General features: G+C 42.7%; 1 long non-coding RNA gene across 1 annotated transcript; it reads right to left on the reverse strand.

Annotated features, from left to right (window-relative positions):
* Positions 1-378: 378 nt before the first annotated feature.
* LOC115075439 lies at positions 379-26,914 on the reverse strand. Its single transcript, XR_003852511.1, has 3 exons — positions 26,805-26,914; positions 23,071-23,399; positions 379-1,486 (listed from the first exon to the last, which is right to left on the reverse strand). It is a non-coding gene; the product is annotated as an uncharacterized LOC115075439 (long non-coding RNA).

Genomic DNA, 26,914 nt, shown 5'->3' on the forward strand with positions numbered 1-26,914 from the left:
TGTTCTTGGCCAAGAATAGTCAATGGGATGGCTGGGCTAGAGGAGGGAGGAGATGTTTAAAAATGAAGGAGAAAACCTTGGCAGTTCTGAACAAAGTCTTATGGCACCGTAGCCCTAGCAGAGCCTGATTCTGATTGAGCTGGAAACTCAAAGGGGTAGTAAAACATTGCTGGGTTTAAAAAACAAAAGAAAACCTAGTCTTTCATGCAGTAGATAAAAAAGGCAACGCAAATATAGATAGAATATTACTAGAGAAGTCTTAATCATTCTTTCTTTAGCGTACTTCAATTATATTTTCCTCCTTTAATGTAGAGTGAGTAGTGTAGTGTTGCAATTTTGAATGTGCTCCCCCCCCCCCCCCTGTAAGTATGAGGACAATAAGTAGAGTGGATTTCTCTCTCGACACAAAGCTCTCTATTTAATACTGAATGAAACAAGGATTTCAATAAGCAATCTTTGTAATTGTTTCACATAAACTATAGATGATGTCATGACCATCAAAAGCAAAATGTAATCCCTGCCAAACCACCAAATGCTTCCCTTTTGATGTTGACTTACATTAGAACAGTGGAGGCCATTGTCTGCCATCATATTCTGAACCCCACAGCTGATTAGGCATTCATTTTAACAGAATATATCTAAATATAGCCATTCATAATGGTGCATCAGGCACAGTAGAATTCAATACCATAATTAATGAGAGAGAATCAACTGTAAGAGAGACTTATTTTTCTGTGGCATTTCAGAATGCCTGCAGAAAAGAAGGTAGTATCACACATGAAAGAAACTAGGGCATTTAGGAAATGGGAAAACATGAACTTATATTTCCACTACATCAGTCATCATTTCAGAAGTAAAGTTCAGAAATACTATTTTCTTTTATTAAAACACTGATAATGGTTAAATCACTTTTTGAGGTACATTAATTTAATACAACCTTCCAAGTTGTAATGTTTCCTTCTTACTTGTCAATACGTTTTTAAAAAATGCTGTATTGGAGCAGCAGCATCGCAACCAGTACTTCAGTAAAATGAATAGATTCTAAACATTTGTTGTTGTTGTTTGAAAAAAGGTTTAGGAACAATAAGTTCGGCCCTATCGAAAACCCAGGGTTTACATTTACAATCAGAAAAGGCATCCATATTTACCATTTTGTTATATAAGACATGTCTGAGTCCCAGGGGGAAGACACCTTTCTTACTTTTGAAATTATTTACTATAATCATTGGTCCACGTGGCAAACTGTTCCTGAAATTCATTGTGCCATCTCTGTCTTGTGTGGATGGAACTTATTCTTCCGTCAAAGAGTGGTCTCTCGACAGACTCCTACTATCTTGTGAGCTCTCTCATGGTCTAAACTGTGGGCTATACAGGTCTTATACAAGAAGGCAACAGGAGAACTTAGAGCCCCACAGCTCTGAAGATGCAGGTCTTCCCGATGTCGCTTTCTAGAGGTGCTCACACTCTGCTGGGAGCTCGTAATTACCTGTTAATGGGGGAGGAAGATGGAAGGACAGATTTCACTGCATCATAAATCCACTTTCACTTAGATGATTTCTGTTTCATTCATGTTTAAACTGAAGTAATTTGGAACAGGAAAAATGGCGATGGGACGTGAAGAATTCAAGGTCCTAGAGCCTTAAGCTAACATTATGCTAGTAGTAATAGTAGTAGCTGAACTGTTAAATCATTAGTGAATATCGGAATAATGCAGAGGCAGAGAACATTGCTCATGCTGTTCCAGTTCAAAGCAGAACGTCAATCATATTATTTATAACAATATAATTTCTAGTATAATGAAAATCACATTTAATAATAACCACACTAAATTATAATTTTATTAAGTTCAGGAAACAGAAACAATCTAATATAACATGGCACATCTTTGTGAGTAGTTGCTGTTTTCCTTCATCTCGATTTCTTCTCTAAAATTGTGGGGTGCATTTTTTGAAAAGTTTATCCAGCTAATTTCTGAACTTAGCCTGATAAATCTAACCGGTTAAAAATTCCCCCTTCTGACTGGCTACGTCACATAAAGGGTCTGATTTTAAAAAGCATTTACATGCGTAAAACTGGGTTTTACGCATGTAAATGCACTTTACTCGAGAAAATGGGCTTTTGAAAATTGCTACAATATATGCCATTAAATCGTCCATAGGATTTATTCGCATAAGTGCACTTTACGTGAGTAAATGGCTTTTGAAAATTGCTACAATAGTAGTTACATTTATGCACGTAACTCCTTTGAAAATTACCCCCAAAGTGCACAAAATTTAGGCAGCCAGAAAGGGGTGTCTCTGGAGGTGTTCCTGAAGTGGGTTTTTTATTTCACCAGTCACCATGAACTTTCACTGCTTACCGGCTAAACTTACCCTTATAACGTTGGTTGCGCAAATAGCAGGCTTAAATCTAGCCAGACGAATTTGGATGGTTAGGTTTAAGTGAAAATTTGGCTTAAAAGGGGGAAAACTTAATTTGTGTCTTACATGGTCTGCATGTTTTTTTTTTTAAATTGACAGCATGCCTTAAACCCAGAGATAATGACGGGTAATGTTAACCATAGTAGCAAAAATATGAATGGAGACACTGCTGTGGCGTTCTTAAGCATGTTTAAATGCTCTTCTGTCACAGTGTGTAATTTTGGAAAACAGTGAAATCAGGGCTGTAGCATGGGTGGTGTCAGATGGGGACCATTCCCGAGGGCTTTTCTGTAGGGTAAAAGGGAGGGCGAGCACCAAATATTGTAAAGTTAAAATGTTTTGGGGTTTTTTTTCATTTTTCTTCCCTAGGTTAATTTAGTAAACCAAATGTGTCTTGAAAATACAGGGGGCAATAATCAAAGTGATTCATGCAGGTAAAAGCGTTTTGACTCACATAAAATTGCATTTTGATTCTTGTCCCCTCCCCCTGTGCGTCCAAAAGCATGCAGTGAACTTTCACATGCACAAGAAAAGTGGGGGTGATAGGTCAGGGGAGGCAGAGTGTACATGGAGATTGCATTTTAAATCTCTGCGCATACTTGCCTGCACTTTCTACCTGCTTTGTGTGTGCTGGTGGAATTTTAAAAGGGAAATGCCATGCAGTGTTTCTTTTTGTAAATGAGCTTGTGGTCCCACAAGAAGGTTTCATTACTGCCCTCCCCATTGTTTACACATTTTAAGCTTTTATTACTTTTTAAAACCATTGAATGAATAGAGAAGGACACCAAATTCACGATTTGTCCTCAGCCTCCAAAGTGTCCTGATACAGCCCAGAGCAACAGACTTGGGACTTGAATCACCAAGCATATATTTGGCCTCTGGAGGGCAAGTAGAAAAAGCTGCTACCATAAGAGCATAAATATATATGCGCCTTTTATTCCTCTCCAGCTGCCTTCAGACCCAAATATATTTACTTTTGCTCCAGGCTAGCATTAATCTGGGGTACAGCATTGCTGCAGACGTGCATCTTCTCTTACTTCCTAGGGCAGCAATTTAGAGATGTTTACTTTTTTACATTTGTAAAACTAGCTGGAACTAATTCTCTTCTTTACTACTAATAGGGATGTGCTTTTGATTTTAATAATGACATTGCCTATTTTGTTTCATACTGTTTCTAAACTGAAACGATACAAAACTATTACAACTGAAATAAAGTGCACTAACTCAAATATACACTAAAACAAAACAGGGCACACTAGAAGGTGAATTTTAAAAGCCCAGCACGCCAAATCCAGGAGATATGCAAATATGTCGGGCCGCTGTGCGACAAATTCACAAGAGGATTTTAAAAGCCGCCCAGATACGCGCGTATCTCCTGCTGTGCGCAGAAAAATATTTTTCCAAAAAAGGGGCAGGATATGGGAGTTCCTGGATTTCACATTGAACCAGTGCATAAATATGTGCACAAGCATGCGCTGGGGTCCCCTGCTGCGTAACTTTACTTCTGCAATGGATGGTGTATAAGTCAGAAAACAAAACAAAAAAAAATACAAAGATCAGCAGGGTTTTATAAGGGTTAGGGCCAACAAGGGAGAAGGGAGGCTATTTAACTAGGGGCGTTAGAAAATTCTATCCCTTACATCATCGTGTATGCCTTTAAAAAATCCCCCCACTTATGCAGTAGAAACGGGATTTACGTGCACAGGAACACGCCCACTTAAAATTCTGTGCACATTTGCGTGCGCTCAGCCTATTTTAAACCATGCGTGCATATATACCCGTATGTTATAAAATAGCCACATCCATGAGCGCGAGTCAGCAAACAAGGGCACCCGTGCACCTGTTTAAAAGTTACTGTCTAAATGAAAAATGTTTAAAACAAAAGAAAACCTAACAAGACAAAAAAAAAAAATCAACCCAATAAAGGTAGGGAAAACCAAAATGACACCCCTAGCACTTATCACTTCTAAAGTACTACTTGACATATACAATGCTGTACAAAAACATATGAGACAACCATCTAATCAAGACAAACATATAGGGGCAGATTTTCAAAGAGATATGCGCGTAATCCCGAAAACCTGTCCCTGCACGCGCCGAGCCTATCTTGCATAGGCTTGGCAGCAGGCGCAAGCCCCAGGACGTGTGTATGTCCCAGGGCTTGAAAAAAGGGGCGGGGCGAGGGTGGTCCGAGGCGTGGCCAGAGCCTCCAGGCACAGTGGCCATTTGCCGCTGTGCCCAGGATCGCGGACCGGCCGTCGGCCAGTGCACGTAAGCTACTCCTGCCGGGAGGTAGGCGCAACTTCTCCGACAAAGGTAAGGGGGGGTTTAGGTAGGGCTGGGGGGCGGGTTAGGTAGGGGAAGGGAGGGGAAGGTGGGGGGGGGCGGAGGGAACGGAGGAAGGCTGCGCGGCTTGGCGCGCGCAAGTTGCACAATTGTGCACCCCCTTGCGTGCGCCGACCCTGGATTTTATAACATGCGCTTGGCTGCGCGCACATGTTATAAAATCAGGCGTAGATTTGTTTGCGCCAGATTGCGCGAACAAATCTACGCCCACGAGCAGGTTTTAAGATCTGCCCCATAGGGCAAAAGAGACTTTGAGAATTTCATTTATTAAGAAAACTGTTAAAATCAATAAGGTGGTAAGCAAGATAATCAGGCATTAAGATTTAAAAGCAGCCTCAAAAAGGTGTTTTTTTTGGGTTTTTTTAGATCAGATTAAGAGGGTTATAGATCAGATCAACAAATGAGAGGGAGCGTGACAGACCAATTCAGGAAGACTGTTCCAAGCATTTGGTACTGCCAAGATGGAAAGCACATAATTGGGAGTTTATTTATTTATTTTAAGTCTTTTCTATACCGTCGTTATGGTGGGTACCGTCACAACAGTTTACATAAAGGCACATAAAAATAATGCTATTATAATCTTTCATTTTACATAGGTGCCATAAGATTCGGTAACAGTTTTTAAACAAGATTAATTATTAGAAGAGTGTAAAACATGTCCAGGTCAATTTCTATAGCAGTTTGAGTACAGGACTCATTCTATAATTGTAACTTTATCCTTTACTGCAGGGTTCACTTAAAACTGCACACTTACAGGTCGATACAGTAAGGTCGAGGTAGAAACAGTGAGGTAGTGTCAGGCGCACCCTTCCTCCCCGCACGCACAGTTCTCTTCACTAACTCCCCGATACTCTCCTCTAATCGCATGCAAATGCATGCCGCGGCTTTAAAGCGGTAGGGAAGGGTTATGCCTGCGTAACCCATTTTACTGTATAGGCGCTTAATACAGCGCCTATACAGTAACCTGGGTGCGCTGGTACCTGTCATTTCAAATGATATTTGAAATGACAGGCACCAGGAAGTGTAAAAATCAAAATTTTTAAATACCTGTCGGAGGGCCGCGTGGGTCCAGGCGGCCGGCGGGATCCGGGGGGCCGGTGGTCGCGTGTTAAATCTAGGCCGCGGGCGGGTGGGCGCCTGTTCCGGGCGGCGGGGGGACAGGTGGACGCGCGTTAGTTTCAGACGGCCGCGTGGGTCCAGGCGGCCGGCGGCGGCGGGAGCCGGGTGGTCGCGTGTTAAATCTAGGCCGCGGGCGGGTGGGCGACTGTTCCAGGCGGCGGCGGGGGGACACGCGTTAGTTCGAGACGGCCGGCGGGCGGCGGGTGGTCGCGTGTTAAATCTAGGCCGGGTCCGCACAGGCGCGCATTCATTCACTGCCGGTGGGGGCTGCCTCTGGCAGCCCCCACCGGCACTGAATGAATGCGCGCCTGTGCGACCCCTGCGATTTGGCGCTCATGGCGTGACGTCACGGCATGTGACTGCCTTGAGCGCCGAATCGCAGGGGTCGCACAGGCGCGCATTCATTCATCCAGGCGGAGGAGCCAGTGGCGAAAGCAGCCGGCTCCTCCGCCTGGATGAGTGAATGAATGAATGTGCGCCTGTGCCGGTGGGGGCTGCCGGAGGCAGCTCCCACCGGCAGTGAATGAATGCACGCCTGTGCGGACCCGGCCTAGATTTAACACGCGACCACCCGCCGCCCGCCGGCCGTCTCGAACTAACGCATGTCCCCCCGCCGCCGCTGCCGCCGCCTGGAACAGGCGCCCACCCACCCGCGGCCTAGATTTAACACGCGACCACCAGGCTCCCGCCGCCGCCGGCCGCCTGGACCCACGCGGCCCTCCGACAGGTATTTAAAAATTTTTATTTTTTCTTCTGACAGGTTTTATGTGTCCCACATCATTACATTTTCTCGATCATCTCTGTATCGCTTTTTTTTTAAATTGTGTTTTATTGTTTTTGAGTATCTTAAGCGGTGTCGATGGATTTGTTACTAGACTCACAGTCCTAACTCCTACTAGGGGGAGGCAGTAAACTAACACGTTACGGCCGCGGCAAAACAGTGCGTTACTAATGAGAGAACCTGAGCGCGCGTTACGGTATCGGAGGGGAATAGCTAATTCCTTCATTATACAGCTAATTCGTTCATTTACATGCCGGGTGCGGGAAGGGTTACGCGTCTGTTTTAAGAAGCGCTACGGACGCGCAAAACTGGAGACTGTATCGCTGGTTTGCCTTACGCGTCCGAATTGTGCGCAGCGAGCTCGTTACAGACGAGAAATCTTCAACTGAACTTTACTGTATGGAGCTGTTAGTGATTACTGTTGTGTGTGAAGGTGCTCTTTGATTGTACCTTGCGCTTCTTTGGTTTACTATTCTCTCTCCTCTTTTTGAAAAGCTTGTTTGAAGAGCCAGGTTTTTAGATTTTTTCTAAATGTTTTGTTTTCTCTTTGTAATCTTAACTCAATGGGCATGGAGTTCCATAGTATGGGTCCTGCTAAGGATAATGCTCTCTCTCTTACCTGGGTCAGTCTTGCTGTTTTGACTGAAGGAATAGTTAGGAGTGCTTTGTTGGCTGATCTTAGGTATCTATTGGGGATGTGTACGTGAAGGGCAGTGTTAAGCCAGTCTGCGTTTTCGTTGTGTATTAATTTGTGTATGGTGCAAAGTGTTTTGTATTGTATTCTTTGTTGAATGGGATGCCAGTGTAGCTCGGCCAGTGTATCAGTGATGTGATCACTTTTCCTTTTTCCAGTTAACACTCTTGCAGCTGTGTTTTGCAAGATTTGTAGTGGTCTTAGGGAGGTATATGGTAAACCTAGTAAAATGGTAATGCAGTAATCAGTGCTTGCAAATATTAGCGCTTGCAGTACTGATCGAAAGTTAGCGGTTGCTAGAAGTGGTTTGAGTTTTCTGAGGATCATGAGTTTGGTGTATCCTTCCTTTACTTTTATGGATATATGTTGTTTTAAGCTTAGTTCTGTGTCTATTATAACTCCTAGATTCCGTACTTTGTCTGCTAGTATTATTTGTTAGAGTTAGAGGAGAAGGACATGGATAAGAGTGATGTGCCTGATAAGCAGAGTTCACAAGAAGAGCTATAGAGGGATAAGAGAAGAGGTAGTGCGGAGCCGCAATGTGAAGACTCTTGTAGGCAAGTAAGAGGAGCTTGAACAGTCTGCAGAAAAGGAAAGGGAGCCAATCTGAATAGGAGTTATATAGACAGTAATTTCGGCATAAATTTTGGATAGGCTGTAGTAAAGAGAGATAGTTCACCGGAAGACTTGTGAGGAGCAGGTTGCAATAGTCTAAGCGGGAGGTAATAAGAAAGTAGTTAAAAGCTCTGGTAGTATATTCAGAACGGAAGGGGGCAGATTTGAGTAATGTATTAGCGAAGGAAATGACACATTCTAGCAGTGGTTTTGATATTTGTAGAGAAGGAGAAAGAGGAGTTGAAGATGACCCCTTGGTTACATGCTGAGGGGACTGGGAGGATGACAGTTTTATCAACAGAAATAGAGAAAAGGGAAGTGGGATTTAGGGGGAAAGATAAGTTCAATGTTCTATGTAAAAAACCCCGGTCTAACCCCTAGACCAGGGCAACCTTTTCGTTACTTGTAAACCGGATTGATTTGTATTGCATACAGGAATTCCGGTATATAAAAAATTAAAATAAATAAATAAATAAATAAAGTTCTGTTTTGGCCATGTTGAGTTTAAGGTGGTGGTGGGACATCCATGCAGAAATATCAAAAAAGCAAGATGACATTTAGGATTGAATACTTGATGAATTTTTTGGTGCAGAGAGGTAAATCTGGGAACCATCAGCATAAAGATGATACCGAAAGTCACAGGAGGAGATCAGAGCACCAAGGGAATTTGTAGAGATAGACAAGAAGGCCCATGACAATTAAGCTCTGGAATTTGCCAGAGGATGTGGTTAGGGCAGATAATGTAGCTGGGTTTAAAGAATGTTTGGATAAGTTCCTGGAGGAGAAGTCCATAAACTGCTATTAACTGATGGACAATGTCACTGGAAGCAGCAGAATATAAGAATTTTAAATAAATTAAAAAATAATCAAGTTGACTTGGGGAATAGCCACTGCTATTACTGTCATTAGTAGCATGGGATCTGTTTAATGTTTGGGAATTTGCCAAGTACTTTTATCCTGGTTTGGCCACTGTTGGAAACAGGATGCTGGGCTTGATGGACCCTCATTTTGACCCAGTATGGCAACTTCTCATGTTCTTAAAGTCCAAAGGTGCACCGATTAATAGTGGAATAGTAGTAGAGGAGCCACCAGAGGTCACACTAAAAGTGCAACGAGAAAGCCCTGAAATCCAAGAGAGGACCAAGTATCAAGGAGTAGGTTGCGATCAATAGAGTCTAAAGCAACAGACAGAGATCAAGGAAAGTTTTTGGTTTTAGCCATTAACAGATCATTGGAGACTTTGGCAAGGGCTCTTTGAAGTAGGGGAAAAGAAGATTGGAGTGGATTCAGACTAGCTTGCAATGAAAGAAAGTCAAGATAGTAGAGGCGAACAGCACATTCAAATAACCTGGATGCAAAGGGAGGAAGGAGACGGGACAATAATTAGCAGGGTGGATAGGATCCAGTCAGGGTTTCTTTGAGGAGTGGTATAATCACAGCATGACTGAAGGCACCAGAAGCAGTTGCAGTGGAAAATGATAGATTAAAGATGTGACAGATTGAAGGGATGACTGCAGAGGAAATAGAGCTGAGAAGCTGGTGCCAGTTGGGCAGCAGCAAGTAAGAATTGCTCCTGACTCCACTAGACCCCCAGAGAACTTCTGGTAAACTGGGTGCAGGGGAGTTTGGAAGGAGACACATTTTCCATGGGGGGTAAAGCATAAAAGCTCCTAATTTTGTTTTTTTTACATTGGGGCATGGGGGCAAGGGCACTAGGCCTCCAGGGATTTTGAGAGATGAGGTGGAGTGATTTTCATCAGCTTTGAGGCCCCTTTAAAATATGGTGACCCCAGGATGAAGGGCCATTATCGCAAATGGCAGTAGCTAGGAACACGTGAAGTTTCCGGCCAAGGCAATGCAAACTAAATTATTATAGATTCACTAAATTGTGGTATTCAGATACTGCAGTTTAGTGAATCCAGTGGAAATTTATTTGTTATCAAATGGAGCACTAACATTACAGCAACTTATAAATAGGCCCCTTAATGCCTAGATGAACGTATACAATTTTCACACTATTTTTCTAATTCAATTCTGACCCAAATTTGTCATTTCATTTACATTTTTACTCCCTCTGATACCTCATACATTCACATTTGCAGTTTACACGCTTTCCGCATGTAATAAATCTTTCAGTTATTATAACACAGTTCAGCATTCATAGTTTATTCTTTTATCTACAGAACAGTGCGAGAGCTCATACCAGAACTAATACCAAACAGTAGATATTTCAACATGACCAACATTTTTATTTACAGACATAAACATGTAAACTCTAAGAGGATGATATTCAAATGATTTGTCCGGCTAACTGAGAATTAGACAGACAAATTTTGCAGATTTAAAATACTGCCCACACCCAAAAAAGAAATCTGGGCAAATTATCTGCGCAAGATTTACCTGCATGAAAAGAAGGTGGGCTAGAGACATTGCTAAAGCATGACTAAACTGTATCTGCAGCACTAATATTCAGCAGTGGTCCAATAAAGTTAGACAGATAACTTTATCCAGGTAAATTCAGCATCAGAATATGCAGATAATTTATCTGCATACTGAATATTCACCTCCTAGAGTCTTCCACTTTCACATGGTGAAAGTGGCACTTTCCAGGTTTCATGTGCCCAGCTGCTTCGTGACTTGAGAGTTTCTGGCACTCTTCTGCTCTGCCAATATGTTGACCTACCTAGCTCCCTCCTTAAACCTACCTATCGCACTGCGGTCGTCATCTTAACCACCATGCGTGCAGAGTAGGATGGAAGGTAGACAATAAATGTTGTTGCTAATGCAGGAAAGAACAGCAGAGACTCAAATTAGAATATCAAATTAGCAAGATGTCCAGCCATGTGGTAAAGCTAGACAGGTTTTTTACTCTTTCGGATAATAGAAAGACTAGGGGGCACTCCATGAAGTTAGCATGTGGCACATTTAAAACTAATCAGAGAACGTTCTTTTTCACTCAACGCACAATTAAACTCTGGAATTTGTTGCCAGAAGATGTGGTTAGTGCAGTTAGTATAACTGTGTTTAAAAAAGGAGTAGAGGAGGACGGAAGGCTCATTTGCATACTGCACCCAGCATCCCCCGGGAGAGGAGTCCAGAGGTCACCGCAAGCAATCCAGGGATTGACTTCCATGCCCCAGCTTCCAGAGGCCCCGCACAGTTTGCAGTAGAGGAAGACCGGAAGCGCGCACCGTTATCTCAAATCCTTCCTTTGACTGAGTGAAGATTAATTTAACCGTGGTTTAAGAAGATTGGTAAGTATAGTTTTCAGAAATTTTTGGGCTTATAAAAGTTTGGTGAAAGGTGAAATTAAGGGATATATTCTTTAGGGTTTGTGGGTGTCTGAAGTAATAAGCAAGCCAGAGATAGTTAATTCTAGTGTCTGTCTTTCCCACCCACTCAACCCCTGATTTTTAGGCACAAGACACTTTCTCATTAAATATCAATCAGGGTCTTATCTAAAACATAATATTGTACCAGCCCTTATTGAAAGTTTAATCATCCTCTTGTAGGACACTAGCTGATTAATTACTAAATTCACCTGTAAATTTAAAGTATTCTCATTCCAACTCCCTTAGTATTCTAAACTTAACTAGGAACTCAATAATACTAAGATGAAGGCAGCAGTCCAGCAGCAAGAGGGGGGCTTTCCAGTCTTTTGCATTGAGTGTCACATGTATTAAAAAAAAACCTTAAAAAAACCTTAAATAAATAAATGTATGATTTTTTACCCGCCGGTGAGAGATTGTATGTGTGCACTCGGTGCAAAGAGCTCCTGGCTCTCAGGGAACAAGTCCAATCTCTGGAGGCTATAGTAGCAGACTTGGAGGAGCTGAGGGAGACAGAGAGGTACATTGACGACACCTTCAGGGACATAGATAGTAGCCAAGTCCCAAATCCATTCTGGCAGCCCGAGTGCTGCCTTGGATCAGAAAGGTCTCCCAGTAGGAGAACATCACCCTGGTGTAAGCAGGAAGTGATCCTGTAGCAGGACCTGCTCTCCGGTGATGTATTGTCCTCTCGCACTGAGGACAAATCTCCCAGGGCTACTGCCCAGGAGGTAAGGGTTAGGCCGGCCATCATAGTTGGTGATTTGATTATTAGAAATGTAGATAGCAGGGTGGGCTGGTGGACGTGAGGACTGCCTGGTAACTTGCCTGCCTGGTGCGAAGGTGGCAGACCTCACGCATCACCTAGATAGGATTATAGACAGTGCTGGGGAGGAGCTGGCTGTCCGTGGTACATGTGGGCACCAACGACATAGGAAAATGTGGGAGAGAGGTTCTGGAAGCCAAATTTAGGATTTTAGGGTAGGAGCTGAAATCCAGAACCTCCAGGGTGACATTCTCTGAAATGCTTTCCTGTTCCAACGTGCAGGTCCTCAGAGGCAGGCAGAGCTCCAGAGTTTCAAATGCGTGGATGAGACGATGGTGCAGGGAAGAGGGATTCAGCCTTGTAAGGAACTGGGGAAAACTTTTGGGGAAAGGGGGAGACTTTTCCAATAGGATGGACTTCCACCTTAACCAGAGTGGAACCAAGCTGCTGGCACTAACTTTCAAAAAAGGAGATAGAGCAGCTTTTAAAACTAGAACAAAGGGGGAAAGCCGACAGTCCACTCAGCAGTGCCATGGTTTGGAGAATGTATCCTTGAAGGATACTAATGAGACAGGAGAGTTAGGGCATCCCAACAGAGAGGTTCATTAAAAGCAAACATAGTTCATATGCCTATATGTAAAAAATCACCAAAGCTAATGATTTCCGAATTATCCCAAACAACTGAAAAGCAGGTTGTTAAAACAAGCAAAACCACACTTTGAAATTCTGTATGCCAATGCCAGAAGTCTAAGAAGTAAGATGAGAGAGTTAGAGTGGTATAGCAGCAAATGATGAGATTGACATAATTGCATCACAGAGACTTGGTGGAAGGAGGATAACCAATGGGACAGTGCTATATCAGGGTACAAAATTATAATCGGCAATGAATAGGGAGGATCAACTTGGTGGGGGTGTTGCACTTTATGTCCGGGGAGGGTATAGAGTCCAACAGGATAAAGATCATACAAGAGAGTAAATGCCAGTAGAATCTATATGGATAGAAATTCCCCATGAGTGTTGGGGTAAGAGTATAGTGATAAGAATATACAACTACCGTCCACCTGGACAAAATGGTCAGACAGATGATGAAATGCTAAGAGAAATCAGGGAAGCAAACCATTTGGCAGTGCAATAATAATGGGAGATTTCAATTACCACCAGTATTGACTGGGTAAATATAACATCAGGATTTGCTAGAGACATAAAGTTCCTGGATGTAATAAATGATTGCTTCATGGAGCAATTAGTTCAGGAACCAACAAGAGAGGGAGCTATCTTAGATTTAGTTCTTAATGGAATGCAAGATTTGGTGAGAGAAGTAACGGTGGTGGAGCCACTTGGCAACAGTGATCATAACATGATCAAATTTAAACTAATAACTGAAGGGGGACAATAAGTAAATCTGCAGCTCTAACACTAAATTTTAAAAAGGGAAACTTTGATAAAATGAGGAAAATAGTTTAGAAAAAAAACTGAAAAGTGCAGCTGCAAAGGTTAAAAGTGTTCAACAGGCTTGGACATTGTTTAAAAATACAATCCTAGAGGCGCAGTCCATATGTATTCCACGCATTAAGAAAGGTGGAAGGAAGGCAAAAATGATTACCATCATGTTTAAAAGGGTGAGGTAAAAGAGGCTATTTTAGCCAAAAAAAAAATCCTTCAAAAATTGGAAGAAGGATCCATCTGAAGAAAATAGGATAAAAACATAGCATTGTCAAGGTAAGTGTAAAACATTGATAAGACAGGCAAAGAGAGAATTTGAAAATGAAGTTGGTCATAGAGGCAAAAACTCATAATAAAAACTTTTTTAATATATCCAAAGCAAGAAACCTGTGAGGGAGTCGGTTGGACCATTAGATGACAGAGGGGTTAAAGGGGCTCTTAGGGAAGATAAGGCCATTGCAGAAAGACTAAATGAATTCTTTGCCTCCGTGTTTACTAATGAGGATGTTGGGGAGATACCAGTTCCGAAGATGGTTTTCAGGGGTGATGAGTCAGACGAACTGAACGAAATCACTGTGAACCTGGAAGATGTAGTAGGCCAGATTGACAAACTAAAGAGTAGCAAATCACCTGGACCAGATGGTATGCATCCTAGGGTTCTGAAGGAACTAAAAAATGAAATTTCTGATCTATTAGTTAAAATTTGTAACCTATCATTAAAATCATCCATTGTACCTGAAGACTGGAGGGTGGCCAATGTAACCCCAATATTTAAAAAAGGCTCCGGTGTGATCCAGGTAACTATAGACCAGTGAGCCTGACTTCAGTGCCGGGAAAAATAGTGGAAACTATTCTCAAGATCAAAATCGTAGAGCATATAGAAAGACATGATTTAATGGGACACAGTCAACATGGATTTACCCAAGGGAAGTCTTGCCTAACAAATCTGCTTCATTTTTTTGAAGGGGTTAATAAACATTTGGATAAAGGTGAACCGGTAGATGTAGTGTATTTGGATTTTCAGAAGGCGTTTGACAAAGTCCCTCATGAGAGGCTTCTACGAAAACTAAAAAGTCATGGGATATGAGGCGATGTCCTTTTGTGGATTACAAACTGGTTAAAAGACAGGAAACAGAGAGTAGGATTAAATGGTCAATTTTCTCAGTGGAAAAGGGTAAACAGTGGAGTGCCTCAGGGATCTGTACTTGGACCGGAGCTTTTCAATATATATATATATATATATATATATATATATATATATATATATATATATATATATATATATATGATCTGGAAAGGAATATGACGAGTGAGGTTATCAGATTTGCGGATGATACAAAATTATTCAGAGTAGTTAAATCACAAGCAGATTGTGATACATTACAGGAGGACCTAGCAAGACTGGAAGATTGGGCATCCAAATGGCAGTCCATTAATGGCTATTAATCAATTATACTTAGGCAATAGCCACTGCTATTAACTGCATCAGTAGCATGGGTTCTTCTTAGTGTTTGGGTAATTGCCAGGTTCTTGTGGCCTGGTTTTGGCCTCTGTTGGAAACAGGATGCTGGGCTTGATGGACCCTTGGTCTGACCCAGCATGGCAATTTCTTATGTTCTTATAAGTTCTTGGAGAAATCCATTGCCTGCTATTAATTAAATTGACTTAGATAATAACCACCGCTATTACTAGCAACGGTAACATGGAATAGACTTAGTTTTTGGGTACTTGCCAGGTTCTTATGGCCTGGATTGGCCACTGTTGGAAACAGGATGCTGGGCTTGATGGACCATTGGTTATCCGGTTATCTTGGTTATCCGGATATTATTTATCCGGATAACTTATGCGGTTATATTCAGTGCTACTGAATATTAGGGATGTGCAGCAGGGACGGATTCGTCCCATTCGGTATTCGTATTCGTCGGGACCCAAATCCATTGCATCCGTTCTCGGGGGACCCCGATCCATTCATTAGTTACATATGTATTCGTTTCCCAAAACCCCCCCCCATCCCAACCATTTAAATTTAATTAACTACAACCCCCCACACTCCTGACCCCCCCCCCCCCCCCAAGACATGCCAAAAGTCCCTGGTGGTCCAGCAGGGGTCCTGGAGCGATCTCTTGTCCTCGGGCTGTCGGCTGCCGGTATTCAAAATGGCGCTGATAGCCTTTGCCCTCACTATGTCACAGGGGCTACCGGTGCCATTGGTCGGCCCCTGTCACATGGTAGGAGCACAAGATGACACCGGTCGTCCATTGCTCCTACCCTGTGACAGGGGCCGACCAATGGCACTCTATGACATAGTGAGGGCAAAGGCTATCTGCACCATTTTGAATACCGGCAGCCGACAGCCCGAGTGCAGGAGATCGCTCCAAGACCCCCGTTGGACCACCAGGGACCTTTGGCAAGTCTTGGGGGGGTCAGGAGGGTGGGGGGGTTTATTGTTAGTGATACGTTGTATTCATGGGGGTTCGCCATAAGTTTTGTGATCCCCATGAATACAGCGAATATGGCATATACGTTGCGGATTGCCAATACGTTGCAAACGAATGCACACCCCTACAGAATATCCCTCTAAGTTCTAGTTAGCCAGATAAGTTCTAGACAGATAACTTTAGATGTGCTATTGAGCAGGTCTCACTTATTTGGTTAACCTAACTGGATAAGGCTGAATGTAGGCACTTATCTGGTTAAGCTACGTGGATAAGTAGCGCTGCCCATTCCCCACCCATTGACTATCTGGCTATCTATTTAGCCAGATAAGTGACTTATCTGGTTAAGTGTTAGCTGCTGAACATAGTTGGATATTCAGCAGCCACTAGGGGTATGCATTCGTCCTACGTATTGGCAATCGCCAACAGGATGAGGCCATATTCGCTTGTATCTGTAGGGAAGCGAAAACGTATCGCGATTCCCCACAAATTATCGGTCCCGCCTAAAGAAACCAGGACTTGTGTCATCTGCAGCTGTTGCCATTTCATAGGGCAGTGAAGTAATAGGAAAAACATGTGATGGGGACATCTTGATAGTCTTCTAGAGGATGTGAAAAAAAAAATTTTTGAGGAATTTTTTCAGATTTTTTCAGTTTGTTTAATTTTTTTTTTTTGGTTCAATTTCCCAAACTAAACAAAAAAGTTAAACCCCAAAACAAAATAAAACCAAACCAGGACTTCCACAGTCCTCCAAGCACCCTGCTGTCTGGTAAATTTCAACCTGGAAACTGGGCCTCTGGACCCAGCCAGGGCACTGGCTGTCTGGAGGTTGGTGCCGAAGGGACGTCATTTAGGATCCTGTCTCCAAACACTTTAGCACCATCCTCCACATGGCCAGTACATTTTTAAAGACCAGGCACCAGGACTGGATCAAATGGGTTTTGAAATGGACCTTACCCTTCTTTCACCAGAACCACCATTAAGGGGCAAATGGGGGTCCGGGAAGGAGGTCCTCAGCCCCCCTGCATATGACTAGGGGGGGGGGGCGGGAAGAGGCCCAGAAAGGCCCCAGCTGGGTCCCTAGAGGCCCAGGCCCCAGGCTCAATTTTTTCACCAGGAGTAGGGTTAAAATTTACAAGTTGGGGGATGCTCACGGGATGTCCATTTTTTTTTTTAAAAATAAAGGTAATGAATATGAAAATACCTGAAAATTTTCAAGTAATTCTATGGGAGAAATTTTCAGTTTGTTTCAATCAGAATGAACCAAAAATGGCCTCATCTGTTGAATTTTTGTCATTCATTTAAATTAGTGCACATTCCTACCCCCTAAATATGGTCAAGCAGTAGTGGCAGCCAATGGATCTAACAGAAGCTTGTCTAATTCACACCATTCACGTAGTTAATTAAATAAATTGATAATTATCTGCAATAAAGACAGCTACATTAAAAAGCCACAATTTGAAATTTGAATTCCTTATGACCTGGCCTAACTTAGATGGATTTGTATTTGATGGACATTTCTGGCACTCTGTGAATGATCCTCCTCATTGTAGGACATGCCTATACTCCTATAAGTTCATCTTCTGTTTTAAACTACATTTGGAAGAACTATAAGAATGGCAGCAAGAGAGAGAGAGAGAGAGAAAGAGAGTTAAGTTACACCCGACCAATCCTATTTTGAGTGGTATGAGCTGTTTCATAGGTGCCTGGATTCCCATATAGAACACACTTGCAGCTTTCCTGTGGATATGAAATTGCTGACTGCTCTGCGTTATCGAGATATTGATGCCTTCCAAGAGATGGAAAGAGACATGACAGGCATGCCAAGTATACTGCAATTAAGCTGTCAATGTATTAAAGTGTCAAATTTCATAGCTTTTAGGTTCCAAATGTTGGGCGTTAGGTAGCTAAATTAGTCCCTATGAAAACTGAGTAGGGCTGAGCACCTAAATTTAGGGTTGTATTTTCACTATGCACCTAAATTTAGGACCCTAAAAATGGGCAGCGATGAGGGTGGGGGAAAAAAACGTTGGCACTGATTTTCAGCAGTAGATTTAGGGGCCGAAATCTGGGCAAATGAATGGCAAGTCTAAAGTTAGTTCCCTAAATTTAGGGTAATTTTCAGCTGAAAAAGTAAGAAGTCAATATTCAGAGACCCGGCAAGCAGCAAACCTATCTGGATTAATTTGTGAAGTTCTTTGTATTGTTAGGCTTGACAAAAGTATGACTAACTAAAATAAAACAAGAATCATCAGCCAGACTTACCCAGATAAGTCTGCCTCTGAATATGTGTGGCTAAAGTTATGACTGTTGTTTTTTTTTAGATCAGACTCATGCACATAACTTTAGCCAGATAGCGCTCAATGGGGTAGATTTTCAAAGGGTTACACGCGTAAGATATACGCGTAACCCCCAGCCCTGGGACGCGCATATGTCCCGGGGCTTTCCAAAATGGGCAGTCCATTGGCGGGGCCAGGGGTGTGGCTGCGGTCCGGGGGCAGTGCCGAGTGCTCCGGCACAGCGGCCTGTGCCGGGGAATGGCGTGCCGGCAGCCAGCCGGCGCGCGCAAGTTACGCCTGCTTTTGGAACAAAGGTAGGGGGGATTTAGTTAAGGCTGGGGGGTGGGTTAGGGAGGGGAAGGTGGGGGGGGGCCGAAAAAAAAGTTCCCTCCAAGGCCGCTCCGATTTCGGAGCGGCCTTGGAGGGAAAGGGGAAAGCCATCGGGGGCTCCCCTTGGGCTCGGCGCGCGCAAGGTGCAACGTGTGCATCCCCTGTGCTCGCTGACCCTGGATTTTATAACATGCACTTGGCACGCATGCATGTTATAAAATCGGGTGTACATTGTGCACGCCGGGTAGCGCGCACAAATGTACCCGCGCGCGTAACTTAAAAATCTGCCCCAATATGTACACTCACCAGCTAAAGTTTAGCCACGCCTCCTTCACTGCCCCTTTTCGTCCGGATAATTTTGAGAGCATAGAAAGTGATATGTACAAAAATGTATGCGGCTGTTGGGGCCAATATAGAAAATTGGGCTTCGGGTGGTTAACTCAAAAGGTTACCGTAGAAAGTCTTTCAATATTGACCTCTAAGGGTGGTCATTTATCAAAGGCTTATCGCAAGCGATATGGCTGTATCACGTGTGATAAGCCTCTATCGCATGCGAAAAGGGCCTTTTCGCATGCGATATCATGCAAATTATGGGGAGGGGAGGAGACGGGGCAGGTAGGGGGCGGAGTCGGCAGTGTCTTCGCTGCCGGTGATAAGGTTAGTAACTTTATCATTGGCAGTAGCATGCCGAATAGCACCACCTTTCACTGTGGCGCTATTCGGTGCAAAAGCCGGCGCACCGCCGTGGTGCTTTCGCAGGCCTAACCCGCCTTTCCCCCCCCCCCCCCCCGCCCCCCATTTTCGCAGGATTCATCATTCTGCGAAGAATGATGAATCCTGGCCTTAGGTACTTAAGATCTGGCAGAAAATCTCCCTAAACTGAGGCAGCTAAGTGAAGCACTGAGCTTTTTTTTTTTTGAAAATTGACTCCTTAGTGATTCTGAGGAGGTGCTCGTCCATTCCAAAGATGGGACACAGATTCACTGGACGCTAGTTTTTACTAGTGCCAAGGCTTAGTAGTTACTGTGCTACCTCTCCAGTGCTCATACTGCAGACAGCAGAGCAGCATGCGTGGTTCTCGTGGCTTTAAAATTTATTTCATTTATTGATCCGGATATTCCATCTGCAGCATGCAAGCAGATTACAATAATATTCACACAGCCTTAATGAAGACAAGCAAAGAGTAGGAGAAGCAAAAGAAATGATGGGATATGAAATTATGAATTATTTAAAGGAAAACTCTATTCTAATAAAAAATACTTTCGCTGCTCCAAATTTTCAGGCATGAGTCTACTAAATGTGCACCATCAAAATCAACTCATCATCCTGCATAATGTGGCATTGATTTTCTTGTTAAATTAAAGCAATTTTGTGTCATAGCCTCTCACTTTAAAGATTAATTTCAAAGAAAACCAGATGTAATATGCTTCGTTTTCATAAATTAGACTTCAGTCAGTAAAAGAAATCTTCCGGTTCATGACGGAATCTTCAGACTCTACTTTGAGACAAGGTTCACAGGTATTTACTTATTGGCAAGATTTCTAGCCCGCCCTCCCAAGGTTCAAGGCAGGTTTCCACACATGCATTCTTTCCCTTTGATACATACCATGGGTAAAACGTACCTGTGGGTCTTTCCAGCTGCCTTTTGTTTGTATGGTAAATAATGCACAAGGACTTGAAAATACAATCTATGGGGTAGATTTTCAAAGGGTTATGCGTGTAGGTTACGCATGTAACTCCTGAAAACCTACCCCAAAACCCCCCCTGTGCGCACGAGCCTATCTTGCTTAGGCTGCCGGCGCGCACAAAGCCCCAGGCCGCGCGTATGTCCCGGGGCTTTCCTGGGGGGGGTGGTGGTGATGGAGGCGTGTCGGGGGGGGGGGCATGTTGCGACCGACGCGTCATCGGGGGCGTGTCGGGAGGCGTGTTGTGGCCGGCGCGTCATCGGGGCGTTCCAGGGGCATGGCCGTGGCCTCCGGACCAGCCCCCGATTTCGGAGCGGCCTCTGAGGGAACGGAGGCAGGCTGGCGGCTCGGCATGCGCAGGCTGCCGATTTTGGGCAGCCTTGCACGCGCCGACCCCGGATTTTAACAGATACGCGTGGCTACGCGTGTATCTATGAAATCCGGCGTACTTTTGTTCGCGCCTGGTGTGTGAACAAAAGTACGCATGCGCGTAGTTTTATAAAATCTGCCCCTATGTGTGTCATTTTCCAAGCCCCTCCAAAACACTCCTTGGAAACACCTCCCCTAAATGCACATAGGGCCGGATTATAAAAGCCCTACGCACGTAAATCCAGAGGATTTAAAAAAAAAAAAGGCCCGGCGACGCGCTTAAAGCTCTGGGACCCATGTAAGTCCCGGGCTTGTAAAAAGGGGTGGTCCGGGGGCGGGGCGTGGGCGGAGCCATAGCCTCCAACATAGTGGCCATTTGCCGCCGTATTGGAGCATCGTGTGCCGCAGGCTGCAAGTGAGCGCAACTTGCGCCTGCCTCTGAGACAAAAGTCAGGGGGGGTTAGAGTAGGACTGGGGGGGGAAGGGGTGGGAAGGTCAGGCTAGGGGGGAGGAAATGGGGGAAGGCAGCGCGGCTCGGCATGCGCAAGGTGGTGCGCCCGCTGACCCCCGATTTTATAACGTGCCCGCCTGCGCGCACATGTTATAAATTGGGCATACATGTGCACGCGCCGAGTAGCGCACGCACATGTACACCCGCATGCACCTTTTAAAATCTACCCATATTGTGGACCACCATGCATAGTTTTAGCTGTATTCAGATAGGGTAATTTTCAGCACCCAATTTACACACAAAAATCTCTATTTATCCATGTAAATGGCTTTGAAAATTGTCCCGTCCCTAGATTAACAAAAATATTATTCAACTAGGGAGATGAACAAAAAAATGTAAGCAGAAAAGCTGTACAGAAAACATATTATATACTACCAAAGTTTTGTTTTCACAGAGCGACTTATTTTACTTGATGGGCACTTGCAACGCTAACAAAGGTGGAAAGACTTTAGACAGTGTTTGGAGAAAAGGAACAGGAGTGAGAGAGTATGTACAGGAGAGAGATGTAAGCTGTGATATTTCATGCTGCTTTTCCTGTCATGTGGATAGGAATGTTCATCAAAACAAATGCTAAATATGCAATGAATGAGGCCATTTTCAGTTTGTTCACATTTGAACGAACTGAAAATGGCCTCTTATGAAAATACCTGAGATTTTTGTTTTCATATTAGTTTCAAAATTTAGCCAAAAACTAAAAAGGCCTCCACTAGGGCCTCTAATCCCCTCCTACCCTATAAAATCCAACCTGGGTCCTGGGCCTGCTCATCTGGGCTGAGCTAGACCCAATCAGGTTCTCCCTGGGCTCCTCTAACCCCTACTCCTGCACTTAAAATCGAATCCAAGGTCTGGGCCTACCCAACTAGGCATCTCCACTGGACCCCTCCCATCCCCCCCCCCCCCATAAACAGGCAGAGGTTAGGGACCTTACTCCTCAGTCCTCATTTATCCCCTTATAACTGGTCCCAATAAAAGAATGCTAAGGGCAAGAGCAAAGCCTACTCGCTCCTGTCCTGGCATCTGGATCTTTAAAAATGGCATTAGCTGCCTAGAGGACATCACAGAAGTGAAGTCACTTTGATGTCTGTCTCCAATTCAACTGGCACCATTATGTTCTAGGGTGTATCCCTGGGCTCTGTGCTTGATTTTAGGCAAGGGAGTGGGGGTTGAAGGGGCCAGGGGAGGCCCTGGTTGGTTCTGGCACAGCCCAGCTGGGCAGGCTATGGCCCCAGATTGGATTTTACAGGGCGGGAGGGGAGGTTGGAGGAACTGGGAGGCATGACTTACAATTTTTTGGTTTTGGGGTTTTTTGGGGGGAGGGGATTAATGTTTGTTTTGGTCTGGAAAATGAACCAAACTGAAAAAAACCCATTAACAGAATAAAAAAACAAACCCCCTCAAATAAAAAATTTAACCAAACCAAAACTTTTCATGCTGCACATCCTTCATGTCTAGTTTAAGGTTGATGCTAATACTGCCCTGCTTATTTGCTTTTCCTCTGCTACAAAGCTACCCTTTTGAGATATTTTTCATTTTAAATATAAATTATTATTCATCTGATTTACAAAATATACCTTTTGGGGGTAATTTTGTTACTGCCTGTTTTGGTGTAAAATCTTGGGGACTTTTTACCTGCAGACTTTGTACTAATTTTTCCTACCAAAACTATTTGCACACAATTGCATCTGCTAGTATATGCACAAGTTTTTTGTTTTTTTTAAGGTAAAATATGCACATACTTTTGAAAATGCAAATATATGCGCATAATTCCAAACCCTACCCCAGCTCCTGCCTCTTCAAATTGCAAATAAAAGTCCGTGCATACAGGCTTTATGCACATTGGGTAGGCAATTTTTTAAATGTCCATTTCCACAGCTAAAGCACCATTTTACCTATGGAAACAGTTTTGACAGTTAACATCTTTATGCATAAATATGTTTTCATACTGTACCTGGTCTATAACGTTGGCACTGAAGATGGCTTCTTCCATGTGTCTTTCATCTGATTTGATAACAGACTTGATATTGTTCACTACATGCTGCACTTCAGCTGGGAGATTACAGTTTGAGTGCTCCAAAAATTTAGCCACCAAAACCTTTGTGTCTTTGTAAGCCTTAAGGTCTGCTAAAGAATGTAGATGGTCTTTGCAGGTCATCTGTAAGTCTGTTGGCTTTAACTGTTGGTTACCTTTCCTTGTATCTCTTTGACTTCCAGTTGATAGAAAATGGCTTACACTGTCCTGACAACCAGAGGAAACCATGTGAGGCATAGCAAAAGGAACTAAAAGTAAAAGGAAAATAGCTTTTATACAAAGATAGTGTGTAAACAGAAAATAAATACATTGATCCCATTTTACTGAAGGGGATACACATTTCTGTCACACACCAGCTCAGCATGGGCTTATTAACACCTTTAACCGTAAAGATGCACCTACTAGACAGATGAATTTCTGAAAAAAATGTGGTCCAGTGCAAAGCATTAACATGCTTGACTTAAGAAGTCATTGCAGATGTTAGCAGACGTTAGAGGCCAGAGAAAGAGCCAGGATAAGTATTACTACATTGATTTCCTACATCTCAGCAAACTTTGTGGTTTGTTATTTTCGAGCAAGCTCCATTTTCAGTGGATGGCAGCATAGGACTGAGGAAGGAAATCAGATTGCAATGTATACGGTTGTATCAGTGGACTGTGCAGTATTACAAACATATGCCTGACAAGCTCTAATATTTATCCCATATACAAGTGAAATAATATGCATACATTTCATTGTAATCCACCTAGAAACTCTAGTGTTGAATTATGCAACACATACATTTTTTAAAATTTATTATCTCTTGCATTTAAAAATTTTGCATTTCATCTTCCTCGCAGTTTCCCTGACCTCATGAGAGCAGCCATGAACTTCATGCTCACTCAATTCAGTGACTTATATTGATTATGGATGTCTGAAATCACAAATTATATCACACATTGTATGAACCAATCAGATGTCATTCCTTATGAGTCCATTTTTCATGCTGGTACAAAAGTGGGTACTATTGGGGGGCTCTGGGGTATTAATTCCAGGGAAACAATTAAAGAATTATTCAGAATGTCTTTTAAGGAAAATGTAATTGATATTGGGTGAGTATTACTGTTTGCTCTATGTAACTGTTAAATATTGCAGAGTAGACAGAGGGTACAGCTCTGTTTTCAGAGCCTTATTTTAATCAACATCCCACTCAGAATCTCACAGCAGAGAAGAGGATTAAATACTTTCATGCACGATGTGTTATTAAAAATGTATGAGTTTCTACTAATGAGGATCTATCATTCCTGTGTACTACGATAAGAAAAAACGAACCAATAACTTCCTACGCTTGGAGGGATCTCAGAGTCTTAAACTTGGAAAAAGAAGCTGGGATTTCACAATACAGCAAGCACTCTGATAATTTAGTACTGATACAGAAAGTCTTGGCCCAAATAATACTAAGTAGATATAACAGGTTAGTGGCCCAGCATGAGTTTCCTTTTGTGGACTGAAGATGTTGTGCGTGCTCTTGCAGTTTCTGGCACTTCATTTTTCAGAGGCGTGTAGTCAATACAGACATGTCCATTTCCATAGGGTTTCAATGATTGCTGTTGTGATGATTAATGGTATTCCCTCTCCACAAAGGCACAGAAACTATTGTGGGACAATCTAACACAAATGCACCATGATGTTTGCTAACTTTAATTCAGTATCTCTTAGCATGCTTTTATAGTACATGACTACACTGTGTACTGGAGTTATATTTTTGGGAGACTAAAGGGACTATTTGAAGACCATTTTGAGACTGCAACCCTAGTCTGTAGAATATTTACTAAGAGAAAAAAAGAGGAGGATCATTTATAAGGCTCAAGGTTCCCCAAAGTTCAAGGGCAGATTGGCCATGAATGCACATATTAGGCTAATCCAACCAACATGAATTCAAATGCTATACTACAAGCACAAGTAGGTTATCTTAGTGAGAGCATTTTAACAGAAGTAAACAAAGACTGAAAACAGACTGTCTGGTAGAAATACAAGCTTTAGCTGTAAATACTGAGAAAGGATTACTGATCTGCTGGGGCATCATTTTGCAAACAATCAATCTCCTCTTTCTCTCCAAAAAAGCAATTTTGTTTCTCTGCTATTAAATAAATTCTAGAACAATATCGTGTGATCATAACTTATAGAGAAACTGGTACCTCACCTGTTTGTAATGCAGCCTGAGATAAGCCTGTTTCCTGAAGCTGGCTACATGTAGGTGTACAGGTACAATTATCACCTTTAAAGCCCTAAATGAGAGCTGGTTATTCATCTCATTGTGGTAACTGGGGAATACACTGCACGTTATACCTACGTAGGCAGGCAAAATCCTTTACATTCTCTCACAAATCCCCTTTCCTTTGATCATCTTAATAAAGAACAAAGCCTACATATGTACAGTAATGCATATTTAAAAGCAACATTATCCATAAATAGCCCTATTAAGACTACAAGTACTGTAAATGCTTGCAATTCTGAATATGACCATAACATATTCCAGGACACTCTAGGGAAGTGAAATGATATTCTTCTCTTAAAACTGTTTTTCCCTGGCTAAAACTGTAAAAAAGGCACTTGGTAGTCAAAGAACCTGACATGAAAAAGAAAAATACTTCAAAAGTTGACAAGAAAAATGTTAAATTAGTACCATAGTTACCTATGGAATTTCCAAGGCAATAAGATAGTTCTTAAAGTGAGACAATTCAAAGTAATTGCATCATCCTTGACATTCTAATTATTTTTACAATTACAGTTTTAAAAGACTTTTCTGGAATAGCCAACTAAAAATACCCATTTGTAGACCTTCTTCATCTAATGCCTATGTTGAACGGCTCTTGGAGCAGCATCCATTTCACAACACAAGTAGTGCCTAGCAAAACATGCAAAACATCTGCTACAAGAAGAACTGTTAGGTGAAATCTTTCTTCTTTGGTTTAGTCTGGGGTGAGTAGGGTGATGGTGTGAAGGAGTCAATCAGATCGCTTGACTGATAAGCACTGGCAGTCTTACATCACACAAATCTGAGCTGACAAATCCAGCCCAAGCTTGCCCTGGGTAATACTATGAAACAATGAGTCTTATTCAGTACAAATGTTTTCCATAGACATAGGATAAGAAAAAAGGGCTTTTTAATTTAATTTAATGATTTATGTATCGCTCAATCTGCCCAAAGCGATGTACAACAGTAAAAAAAAAACAAACAAACCCCAAACCCAAATTATAGTAACATAAAATAAAGCCTAATAGGTTTGAGACAGAGGGAGACGAAGCCCCTGGCTTGCCGTCATTAACATGGCATAGAAATGATCTGGCAGTGATTGTCTTTAAACCAAGGAGCCCCAAATGTAATTAGCTGGAAAGTAAAGAAAAAAAAGAAAGCTCCTATAATGGCAGTTGAAGTTATTATTATTTTTTCAAGAACATTTCAAAAAGAGTGAAAAAAACTAGTTCATTCCAAAAACATGTTCAGGCTGCTATGGCAGTCATTAATTTACAATCATCACTAGCTGAAAAAACACTTCTCTTCCAACATATCGAAAAATGTTTAATAACTCAAAAATCTTTAAAAGACATTAACATGGCAACAGGCCTGGCTTCCCTCCCATGCATCCAACCCCCCCACCCCCCAATCTCACCCTTGTGCTCCTGCCCATGTGGAGATACGAATCAAGCAGGTGTCTTGAGTGATCCTTGGATGGTCGGTCCTCATGAGAGCTGATGGCTGCAAGGTGGAGCAATCTGTGCT

This window comes from Rhinatrema bivittatum, chromosome 13 (genome assembly GCF_901001135.1).
Source record: "Rhinatrema bivittatum chromosome 13, aRhiBiv1.1, whole genome shotgun sequence".
Taxonomy (NCBI): domain Eukaryota; kingdom Metazoa; phylum Chordata; class Amphibia; order Gymnophiona; family Rhinatrematidae; genus Rhinatrema; species Rhinatrema bivittatum.